The sequence below is a fragment of the Palaemon carinicauda genome, chromosome 16 (assembly GCF_036898095.1).
Source record: "Palaemon carinicauda isolate YSFRI2023 chromosome 16, ASM3689809v2, whole genome shotgun sequence".
Classification (NCBI taxonomy): domain Eukaryota; kingdom Metazoa; phylum Arthropoda; class Malacostraca; order Decapoda; family Palaemonidae; genus Palaemon; species Palaemon carinicauda.
This window is the reverse complement of record NC_090740.1, coordinates 116335615-116348596: the sequence shown is the minus strand read 5'-3', so window position 1 is coordinate 116348596 and position 12982 is coordinate 116335615. Positions and strand designations below refer to the sequence as shown.

At 36.9% G+C, this 12982-nt stretch overlaps 1 long non-coding RNA gene across 1 annotated transcript; it reads right to left on the bottom strand.

Moving 5' to 3' along the window:
• Window positions 1-2257: 2257 nt before the first annotated feature.
• LOC137655819 (uncharacterized) lies at window positions 2258-10934 on the bottom strand. The gene is made up of 2 exons (XR_011046867.1): window positions 10819-10934; window positions 2258-2493 (listed from the first exon to the last, which is right to left on the bottom strand). It is a non-coding gene; the product is annotated as an uncharacterized lncRNA (long non-coding RNA).
• Window positions 10935-12982: the final 2048 nt, after the last annotated feature.

Genomic DNA, 12982 nt, shown 5'->3' with positions numbered 1-12982 from the left:
TAATTTCAAAAGTTGAATTTTGAACATCTATAATTTTACTAAAAAAAAATAGCATCACATGATGTTTTAACAGAAAGATGCATAGAATTAAAAATTAACAAAAGTTTACTTTATATCCACTCTTTGTAAAGATTTAGAGCTAATAAAATACTTGTTACTAAGCCGAGTAGTGGTTGATAGTTTTAATAATCAATTTTACTGCTTCCAGATATACACATTTTGTTAAACTTGAAATAATCTGGTACCATCACTGTTGTAAAAATGGCAAATATGAAATTAATTTATATTTTTCATAACTATACGAACCTTGAGCTCTTTACTTTAGATATATTTTGGTGAATGCTGAAACAAGCCATAAAACTTTTTAGTGAGGTATAACCAGCCACCACTAGTTAGCAGAGGGTTGGAACAGACAGACAGACAGACACACACACACTGGATAACAATAACTTTTGATTGCAGGCACACCTTACAGGAGGATAGGTAATGGGATCGCGGCACCCATAACACTTATTGATAAAATACACCCAAAATTTCAAACAAAAGTACATAAATGTTTTATTGAAGCTCAATTAACTATTTAAATATTCGTAATTTTCTAGAATGCAATAATGCTTCTAAGACGAAATTGAATACGAGAGAGAGAGAGAGAGAGAGAGAGAGAGAGAGAGAGAGAGAGAGAGAGAGAGAGAGAGAGAGAGAGAGAGAGAGAGAGAGAGAGAGAGAGAGTAATTAAATGCAGTTTATGTTTATTTAAAAGAACAAATGTTATCTAAATACTCAAGTTTTTTGTTTACAAAATAAGCTGTATTTCTGTTTAAGAAAGTATAGATAACATACTGCACAAGATACAACACACAAGAAGTTGTGTCATGCTTCAAGAGTAGCAGCGTAAGCTAAGTCTTGAACAAAAACACCGAACACACAGTACGTTCAATTAAGCTGTACTGTAATAATATTAATGTACATTATTACAGCTATATACACTACAGCATCATTGAGTATTAGGTTACAGTACTGTATTACTAGATAGGAACAACTTTTGTTATACAGAACAGTAAGGGGATGATGAGGACTCTGTGAACTTTACCTTAGCACAATACTGTGTCCAGTACGTAGTGTACATGTGTGTAATTGTACTGTACACTGTACATATAATTATAAAATGTTGTAGAAATCCAATTAAAATAATATTAGGTAGTATTTACTGTGTTAATCATCAGCTCACGCACCAGCTCGTGGCAAGGGGCATTGACTTTTTAGGTTAGGAGTTAGCCCACCCTAGTGTAGTATTTATTAGCGAAAATTTGCTTTTCGTGCTGTGTCTTTAACCTAACTATCACAAAGAACAAGGCTTGACTGTAGTCGACCCCTGGGCAGGCAGGTGTGTACTCCCGCTGTGCCGCTAACTGTAGCACCTCAAAAACGGAAAAAGACCCCTACTGCAGAGGGCAGCACCACTTCGTTAGAAAGGGAGTCCCTTTGAAATTAAGGGATGTCAGGAATCAAACGACCATCACTCTTGTTCAATCATCCTCTGGAGGGGACTGAACAAGCAGACTCAATGGGGAGGGAATGAAATGTTGGAGTAAGAAGACTGAACTTCTTCGACTTCGAGGAAGACCACGAAGAATAAGAATCCCTTTTGGATTTCTTCTCTCATCTCTTACTGAGCAGCACCAACTAGGAGGATGGCCACTCCCAACACTTACTACAAGGTGACTCCTGCAAGCAAGAACCGCTTCTACACACAAGACAAAGAGGAGAATCAGTCTCCAAGGCCGACATGAAGGGCAACCTTCCACGCCAGGACAAGCCCATATACTAGCGATCCTGAAATATTACATGCACTTCCGTAAAAGACAGAGATCTACGCCAAAGCCAATATATAACATGGTGTAATATCACCAGTGTGCGCGAGCCGAGTGGTTGGTCTACCACCTTGCTAACTAATGGCAGGCAGTTTTAACTCACTAAAAGTTTTAAGGCTAGTTTCAGCTTTTGCCAAAGTATATATCCAAAGTAAAGAGCAAAAGGTTTTTTTATATTAGGTGTTTGAACAAACTTATTTTACTTAGTATAACAACTCCTTTTTTTTTATCTTCAATTAGTGCTGGCTATTGAACTTGTAGGATATTAATGGAGTGGCCATTGTAACACACAACCCCCTAAAATCTCTGTAACTCCGGTCAATTGACCACTTAATTGAGATATTTGTAGCATTATATTTTCATAAGGATATTTCAATAACCCAGAAAAGTTCGATGACAGTGGCCACTTCAGCCAGGATGATTCAGTACTACTTTTGTAATTAGAAATTAATAATAATACATTTTGTGTTCCTCAAAAAAAATTTCTTGAAGTTCCAGATTTTCCATTGCTGATCTTCACCTTGATCTCATTAGGAATGTCTCGCTATACTTGTTGTATGGTATATTTGCAGTATAATTTCTGGTTTGAGCATGCTATACAATTCTTTTTGACGATTATAGTCTGAAAAATAAATAAAATATGTTAATTATACAGATAAATAATTTTTATTCTAATACTTTACTGTACACTTCAAGAATTTTTTAGTAAAATATTCTGTATGATAAAAAATATAAAATTGTCTAATATATTATAAAATAGTAGAAATGACAAACTAGACTTGTCCATGACATTTAAAAGCAACTACAACAACTGAAAGTATACCTTGTAAAGCCAAAAATATTTCCTCCTGAATCGTAACAAGGCAATACTTCACTACAATAATCAAATGACTGTACACAGGAAATCCACCAGCTAATAGGAGCTCCCCCAATTCTGCAATAAACCATAATTCCCCTGAATAAACCATTCTACCTTAAACCACAGAGGATACCTGGTCAAACACAAACAATACTCACAAAATATCTATAAGAGTTATATATAAATCCTGAGCAAATAAGAAATTTGGAAAGAATTTATATTTTCCCAAACTATACGAACTTTGAGCTCTTTACAGTGGAGTAGATATTATTTAGGCAAATGCTGAAAACTAACCAAAAGACTTTTTACCCAGGTAGACCAGCCACCCCGCTCACACACACCGATAAAATGATGTGACACTTTTTATTTCCAGCCAGACTTTTAGTTTTAATGTTGACCAGGCTGACGGGAGTCTTTTTATTGTTTATATATATAACATATCTGTTTTTTGACGTTAATAGTTTATATAGGACATATCTGTTTTTGACGCTGTTACTGTTTTTAGAATTTGTTAATTTATTCTCATCATTTATTTATTTCCTTATTTCCTTTCCTCACTGGGCTGTTTTTCCCTCTTGGAGCCCTCGGGCTTGTAGCATCTTGCTTTTCCAACTAGGGTTGTAGCTTGGCTAGTAATAATAATAATAATAATAACTAGGTGATGGCAGGACAGAAATCTATAGAGCTCAAGGTTTTTATATTTAAGGACTATACAAATTAATTCCGAATTTATCATTTGTTCCAGTACCTAATAAAAACCATTTCCCTTTTTTTTTAGTGGAGACTCGCTTTAAGTGGGTGGAAGTCCTTAACCAACTGGCTGATTTTTTACCCAAGGTGTGATTCTGTGCTTCACACGACCTTAATAGACATACCCTAACACCTCGCTAACTCTTAAAATTTGAGAGCTAACAGCCTGGGCAATCCGTTGAATTGTGTACAAACTAAGCATTGGGACTTGAACTTGGAGTTAAAATCCACACTTAGCTTAGACATTGCCCGACTCAAACTTGTAGGGAGATGGAGGATATGAATATATATACATATATCATGTTACACAAGGGACTATAAACCACTTAAAGTCAGACGAGGTCAACGTGCAGTTCCTTGCATACTGAAACCCTAAGAGGGGAGAATAAAAAAGAAGAAGCCAGTCACTCACATTCATTCTAGACTTACTACGGGGTACCATCTGCCCTCGACTGACTTGGCCTACAAGGAAGTTAAGGGGTTTCTAATCATATTTAGTGTAGCCAACACTGGACCTATGGAAAAGGTGCTCAGGTTCCTGTGGGTTACGTCTTGCAGGTAGTGGGCTGTGAAATTGGTGTGACTTTTCCACAGACCTAGTTGTAATACCTGCACCAATGTAGTTCTTTTGGAACACCAAGGATGTGCTCTTGCCACCAACGTTGAGAGCTCTGAGTCTATGACCTTGAGTAGAGTCGACCTGAGGGACTGTGAAACTCCTGCCACTTGTGTGAAAGACCTCTTCTTGACCCCCATAATCCACTCTAGACCAATGCAAGGCTGCCTTAGTCTTGGTATGTCTGAAGGTGGTGGTGTAGAGATCAAGGACAGCATCCTTTCCTTCAGCAAGAACTTAAGGACCCGAACAAATAGTAATTAAAATATACAGTAAGTGGAATCTGATTGGCCAATTCTAAGTAAAAATTGTAAAAACAGGAGAGGGGCATTATTACAAGGTTTACCAACTTAAATAAGTCAATATAGCATGCCAAAATCTAATAGGCAATAATAATACATTAAGAAAATCTACACGGTTTCCATTGGAGCACGGAGATCAATGGGTGGAGCTACTGTGCATTCGGGCAAAAATTAGCACACTGCACAGAGGCAGTTAAAACAAATAAGAACAAATATTGTGTAACAATAGAAAGAAAAACAAATAACTCGGAAAATTACGCTACTTTACTTACTGAAGTTAATTATTTCTCTTATACATTTGTCCCGATAATCTAAGAAGAATGGTTTTGTTTTCGTGTGTTTTACAAGAGAAAAATATAAATTACAACAAAAGCGCTGGGTGGAATTCTAACGGATGTTTAACTTGCTCGTGAATGTCAAGAGGTAAGGGACAGTGACAATGGCCTAAAGATATGACAATGCCCTAGAAACTACTCGTATATACATATGATCAGTACCCCCAGACCCCTCTCCACCCAAGCTAGGATCAAGGAGGACCAGTCAACAGCTGCTGATGACTCAGCTGGTAAACCTATAAGCTTCTCCAAACCCTAATCCTTAGCTCACAAGGATGATGAGGTTTGAACAGGAATCACTCACCTGTTAAGCAGATCACTGTACAGGGGCTTTTCCAATATGCTACCACACACTCATTTCTAATCGCAAATTTCAGTTATGCTAGAAATTACAATACAGTTCTGTACCACATATTAACAGGCATCTTTAATTAATTGTGAGCATCCACATATTTATGCATAGGTTCCAAGAAGTTGTTTAATAAGAGCCACTTTTTCCCCATCAGGTTTTAGTTCCTTCAAAAAAAAAAAAAAAAAAAAAAAAAAAAAAACAAACCTTCTGATATATCTATTGTTGCTCATGAGCAAGTAAATATCCCAAATTCATGAGCCATATAATTGGCGTGCACAGTTTATCCATGTACCGCTTGCCAATACACCAGAAATTAGATTGTTTATTTGCGAGCGAAGAGAGCAAGAGAGGAGCAAAATCCATCTGAGGAATGCCGCCGATATCAATTTTAGGATTGTGATGAATTAATAGTGACCAATGGGGATGGCTTGTGCAGCACATCCATAAAACCACTTGCCAGACACGAGGAGAGTATTATTGCAGTTTCTGTAAAATTCAGATAACTAATTTTTTTACTTATTACAGTATACTGTACAGTATATCATTTAGACAAATTGTACGAAAAAGTTACCCAAATCTTCTGCAAATTAAGGAAATATTTCCTGATGAATATTTTTCCTGACCGTTGTCCCAAGGATGTATTTACACTGTCAGGTTAGTATTTTTCCCAATGCATTGAGGCTAAAAATGCCTGATCATTCTTTGTTTTTGGTTATAAATTACAGGTATGATAAGAGCAGAAAACTGATTGGTTGCTTTGTTACAAGATTATCCTATTGAATGTGATTTTGGAATTCATACATGCCAACCCCTCACCCCTCTCGCAACATATCTTGCTATTTTTTTGCTTTCCCAGCATTTAAAGAACCTCTTAATTACTGTACAAAAAGAGATCTGCAGGACTGCATAATTTTGGAGTAAATGGAGAGCGTGCTCTTATAAACAAATACTGCCATGGGTTCCATTTTTCAGAAGTGCCGTAGTTGTTGCTTCTCAAGTTAAGTGCCGTGGCAGTATCATTACACTGAAATACTAGCCAAAAGGTTAACGTGCATAGTAAAACATAGTCCACTTGTCAAAACATAGCAGCAATGAGATAATAGTTTACTCGCGAGCAAAGCATGCATAAGGCGGAGCAAAATCCAATAAATCATTACCTCAATCAAATAATGAGGTACAGGTATTTGTAATAAACCAGGTATTTGTAATATGATGCAAACTGCTACAAAAGACTCAACTCAACAGAAATCAGGGTGGAAAATCACGTTTTCTATGCGTCTGGAAGTCTGGCAAACAAAAGCTCCAGTGTTTTAACAGTGTTTTGTTACCATTTGTCAATTTAGATTACCAAAGTTTTTACTTATTACGATGGCTGGTGTATTTAGGTTAGACAGCTCTTATTTTAGTAGTTTTCTGTATTCTCCCACCAACAAACCTGATTAATGTAATTATGGGAGGCGCTCTATCTATAAATCTGTTTATTTACGGTAGAAATTAAGCTAAAATTTGTTGTAAACACGCTATTTAAACTAGAAAATATATATTTAAATATTGAATATATCCCAGTTTGCTTGAAACTGTAATTTTACCAAGAGAAGATGCTAGGTAATATTTATTTGTGGGTGATGCTAGCCATAGCAGAGTAAAAACCATTAGAAGGGATGTGTTGTAAATCATATACGTACAGTGGAACCTCTACACACGAACGTATCTACATCCGAATTTTCCAACATCCGAAGTAAAGTTCGAGCAATTTTACGACTACACCCGAATTTTATTTTGACACACGAAGTAAGCAATTTTCGTCGTACCGGTTATATCCGAATTTTTCGACACGCGAAGTACAATTCGAACACATTCCTACTCTACACCCGAATTTTTTTTCGACACCCGAAGTAAACAATACCCGTACGCGTAGATGGTACTCATAGCGCCGGATGTATTTTTTATTTCCACCGATAGAAGGCAGCACTTCGACCTCGGAGGGACCCTCAATTAGCGTGGCTTGGGTCATTCCTCTGTTCTCGTCGGCTTCGTGTGCTGTGCGCTGTGCGTTCTGCTATTAACTAATTTAATCGTGATTTTTTACGTACATCCTTTTACGGTTTTTTACGTACATCCTTTTACGGTTTTTTACGTAAAGCATGGGTCCTAAAAGGCTTAGTTTCGCAAGTGGTAGCGGTAGTGGTGAGAAAAGGAAGAAGGAAATGCTTTCTTTAGAAGTACAGTAAAGCAAGAAATTATTGAAAAGCATGAGCGTAAGTGAACTTGCAAAAGAATATGGCCGAAATATGTCGACGATCTCAACGATCTTGAAACACAAAGAAGCCATTAAAGCAGTGAAACCTTCTAAGGGGATCACCATCATTTCAAAACGTCGTAGCCCTATCATAGAAGAGATGGAACGACTTCTGCTAATCTGGATCAAGGACAGAGAGATTGTTGGCGACACCATGGCCGAAACTATCATCTGCGAGAAGGCGCACGCCATCTTCACTGACTTGAAGGAGGCGAACTCTGGGGGTGATGCTGGGGAGAGTTCAACCGAACCTTCCACAGACGATTTCAAGGCATCGCGTGGCTGGTTTGAAAAATTTAAGAAACGGTCCGGAATTCATTCAGTTGTTCGCCACAGCTGCTAGTGCGGACACAAAGTCTGCAGCTGACTTTGTGAAGAGCTTTGAAAGGACCGTGCAGGAAGAAGGCTACGTAAAGCAGCAGGGGTTTGTGATGAAACTGGGCTGTTTTGGAAGAAGATGCCCAGTCGAACCTACATCACCGCCGAAGAGAAGAAATTGCCTGGGCATAAGCCAATGAAGGATCGGTTGACTCTTGCCCTATGTGCCAACGCTAGCGGGGACTTCAAAGTCAAGCCCTTACTGGTTTACCATTCGGAGAACCCTAGGGCCTTTAAGGCACAGAATGTGGATAAGGACCAGCTTCATGTTTTCTGGCGATCCAACTCGAAGGCCTGGGTCACTAGGCAGTTCTTTGTCCAATGGGTTAACCAAGTTTTCGGTCCTCCTGTGAAGAAGTATCTTCATGAGCAGAAATTGCTTTTAAAGTGCCTGCTATGCTTTGACAATACACAGAATCCACAGAATACCACCTCTATCCTCCAGCCCACGGACCAGCAAGTCATCTTGAACTTCAAGAAGTTCTACACCAAGCACCTATTCAAGCAGTGCTTCAATGTCACGCAAAGCACAAACTTAACTTTGCGTGAATTTTGGAAAAGCCACTTTAACATCATGCACTGCTTGAAGATCATAGAGCAGGCTTGGGTGGGATTAACTCGACGAACCATCAATTCTGCCTGGAAGAAGCTGTGGCCTGATGCAGTTTCTCCCCTAGATTTCGAGGGTTTTGACCCCGAACCTGATCCCGTGGTGGGTGCAGCGGAAGACTTAGAGGAAATCGTCTCCCTTGGCAAGTCCATGGGTCTGGAGGTCGACGCAGATGACATCACGGAACTCGTCGCCGAACATCTCTGCCGAACTTACTACAGAGGAGCTCAAGGAACTCCATGCTATATCTGAGCACATGAGTGATGACGAGGAAGGGATCGAGGAGGTAGAACATGTGTTAGGTTCGGCGCAAATAAAAGAGATGTTAGGAAAATATCAAGACGTGGTCGACTTCATCGACAATTACCATCCAAAAAAATTGCAGGTTTGTCGTGTAGTTGCGCAGTTCGATGATGTTTGCCTAACTCATTTTCAAAACATTCTGAAAAGCCGTACTAAGCAACTTTCTATCGATAGCTTCTTTAAAATAAAAAAACTACGAAGCGAACTCGTGATGAAGAGGAAAGAAGTGGTTCAAAGAAAATGGCAGAGTGAAGAGAAAAAAATTCAATAAATTGTAAGTGTAAAGAGTGAAAGTGATTAAAATTAATCATCAAAAAGAAAAAAAGAAAATGTAAAAAATAATATAAAATATAAAAATGAAAAAATAAATAAGCTAAGTTAGGTTAAAGTTCACTTAGTGTAAGTTAGAAGAAGTTGCGGTAGTGTACGTTTATCGTAGTCACCCTCTCTACCTCCTCGCCGCCCGTCCGTTTCCTCTCTGCGTAGCAAGACCAACACCTGCGCTGGACTTTCTAAGGTAAAGTAACGCTAAAAACCCGTTTATCTATTATTTTTTGATAATTATTCTTTTTTACATGTCTATTATCTAATTTAGAGTGCATATTGTCATGTGTAATTATGTGTAGTAATTTATTAAGGAGTTATCATAGGTTTTTGGGCTCAACCACGGATTAATCCTAATTCAATGTATTCTTTATGGGAAAATTCGTTTCTACATCCGAACATTTTCTACACCTGAAGTCGGTTGTAGAACGGATTAAATTCATATGTAGAGGTACCACTGTACTTTAATTTCACACCACATACATGGACCATGTATATTTCCAATTGGTTATCTTGTTTTTATTATGTCTTTGACCTTTTTAATAGCTTAAACTCACTTGTATCTTCACCAACAACCCCAGTTTCCCACTGGGATCCCCCCCTTATTTGTTATTACAGTATATGGGTGGGGGTTGTCAAACACATCGAGAGGTTTGCCTCAATGTTCACGGTTAGAAATGGATAAAACTTAAGATTACGAGCAGGAAAAATATATAGTTCTTAAATTTGCCTATAAATTAAAGTATTACAATTAACTATGTAAATAATTGTGCTTCGGTCACCTTAAGTCACAGAGAAAAAGGGAAAATAGCCAGCACTAGTCAACTTAAACAAAATGAGGGCATCATATGAACTGATAATAGGAAATAAATCAGGATAATTTAAAAAACACGGAACTGAATATTGTGCTTTCAATGACCTTTAATTCCACCGCACATGAACCGCTCCCTAGTTATATAACCCCCCACCCCCACCCCGCTGCCAGACAGGCTTTGGGTCTGCAAACACAGAAATAAAAGAAAATTATTAAACACTTAGGCGATTCTTGAAAGGCCACAAAACCTAACACGTCCCACCTAACCTACCCTAGTAGTTCTAAGGACCCCACTTCCCAGGCCACAAACCTAACTAGGATACAGGCCTTCGGACCCGCCCCACTGAGGTCACAGTACATACAAACGTACGAAGAGGAGCAGATTAGTGTGGTTTCTAGAATATATTGAAGTGATAACACTTTCACGAGAATAGGATGCTAATTTTTTTTCCGTTGGTGTATTATGCATGCCAGAGAATAGTGTATAAAGAATAGGTTAATTTTACCATTGTTCATTGATTTGCCAGTAAATTTTCCCTATCCCAAGACCCAAGATCTCACTGGATGACCCCATAACCGAAGGATATATTAAGGTATATCTTGATATTTACTTGGGAGGAAATATTGGCCTTATATAAAAACTGGAGTTTTTCCATAGGATACACAGGCTTTAAAAGTGGAAAAGCTTTTCCCGTCCATAAGTATAATAAAACCCTTCAAAACCAAAAATTTGAGATGCACTATTTCAAATTAAAGGTAGGCTACCTTAAAACTAATTTGAGATTCCATCAAAAGACTTCAGGATCCTAAGTGACACAATTTCGAAATGACATATTACCCAAGAATCCTCTAAACCAGAGACCTATAAATTGTTTGCACAGAACAAAGAATTTGGATCTACTAAGGTATTCCATTAGTAGGATAACCAACATTGCAAACTACTTTTTTTTCAATAACTCTACTAATGTCTTAAAAGATATCTGACTTGGTATCCGAGTTACTAACCTTTGGGAATATATGAGACGTTTTATCATAGAAAATGTCGGAAACATGGTGAAAAAATGAGATATTTAAGTCTTCTCGCTTCTTCAACGGCAACCGGTGGTGATTGTGAAATGAAGGACCCACTTGCGGAACAATACTATTGCCTGGAATATTGGAATGTGGAAATAATTCTTTTTTTAACTTATAAAATCATTATCTAACTGTGTCTTTCTTCTGAATAATATCATATAAAGCTAGAACAAAAGATAATATGTTAAATGTAAACCTAACTCCTCTGGTTTTATAAGAGGGAGGGAAATAAGGAACTACTTTTATGACTTTCTTTTCCAGACGTTTTCGAATATTTTAAGCAATAAAAGAAAAAATATATATATATATATATATATATATATATATATATATATATATATATATATATATATATATATATATATATATATATATATATATATATATATATATATATATATATATATATATATGCCTACTTTTATCTGTCCATTAAAACTCAAATACAAAATACTTCTTGTCATCACATTTCCAGATTAATCTTCGAGTAAGCTTGACAAGAACTACATATTGCATAAGTTAGACATACTGTATTTCTGAGATAAGAGATGGAATAAACTATAGCACACCTTTTATAATTACGCAGTTTCATGGTATTAAATTTAGGCTATTCAATTTCTCACGAAATTAATTTTATTCCCAGATTAAGATAACTTTACTGTATTAGGAAGTGAGTTCACTGTATAATAGAGATCTAAAGTAAGTTGTATAAACAAAACGTATTGAATTTATACTTCATAATGATTTATCGAGAGGTAGAGGATTGTATACTTCTAGTGTCTAATAAAACTGGGGTTTTGAAAAAAAAAAAAAAAAAAAAAAAAAAAAACTCTACGATAAAATACGTAACATTAGAAATTAGACACATAGGAATTCATCCTTACCATCAATTACTATGTGTGATAATTACATATTTTACCAATGAATTTGTGGCAGTCCTTTTTTGAAATATCACTTTAAGAGATAGATGGAAAGAACGAATTTGATATATATATATATATATATATATATATATATATATATATATATATATATATATATATATATATATATATATATACACATATATATTTCTTTCCCACCTTTATCGTTAAATTAAGGGACCAGTAGCCTGATGAAGGCTATAATTTCCAATGCCTTTTATCAAAGGCATCCTCTTCCACCAAACCTCTTCTACCATATCATCCTTCACCTTATCTCGCCATATAATTATCTTCCTTCCTCTTGATCTTCTCCCACTAACAAGTTCCTCCTAATTTCCTAAACACTCCTCACTCCCTCCCCACCATTCTCAACACGTGCCCACACCATCTTAGACTTGACACTCTTATTATCTATGTAATCTTTACTAAACATGCCAATTTTTTTTTATTTCAGCATTCCCCGATCGTAAGTTAGTGATGTTACCAAAATCCATCTAAGTATTCTCATATCTGTTCTCTCAAGCGTTGCTTCCTCCTTTCGTCTTTAAGCCCAAGATTCTGATCCACACATTAACACTGATCTTATTATTGTGCTATAGATCTTATATTTTCCCTTGATTGACATTTCCTTATCATATACCACTCCTGCTACGTTCTCCACTTTCGCTATGCTGCTTTTATCCCGTTCTCAATTTTAGCCTCACATCCTCCCTCCTGATTTATAGTAGATCTAAAGTATCTAAATTGTTCTATCTTTATTATAACCGCACCTCTACTTTCATGTATGGCTTTTCTGTACCTACCTTCCTTACTTTTCACCATAGCTTCAGTCTTATACACATTTACCCACAAGCCAACCTTTTCCTAAGTCTCTTGCCACTCTACGAGTCTACAGCCCTTCTCTGTAATTCCTCCTCCTTTTCAGCGGTAATCACCAAATCCTCTGCATATTGCAACTCCCAAAACACTTAATTTCTTTTCGCTTCCCTTATAACACATCCAAGACCATCACAAATAGGAACAAGCTTTTTTAATGCCGACCCCTGGTGTAATCCAACATTAACTTCAAAGGTTTCTGTTTCTCCAACAGCTGTTATTACTTTCCTCTTCCTCAAGTACCAAAACATCACTGTTCATGGTATTCTATCATAAGCCTCCTCTAGATCTACAAA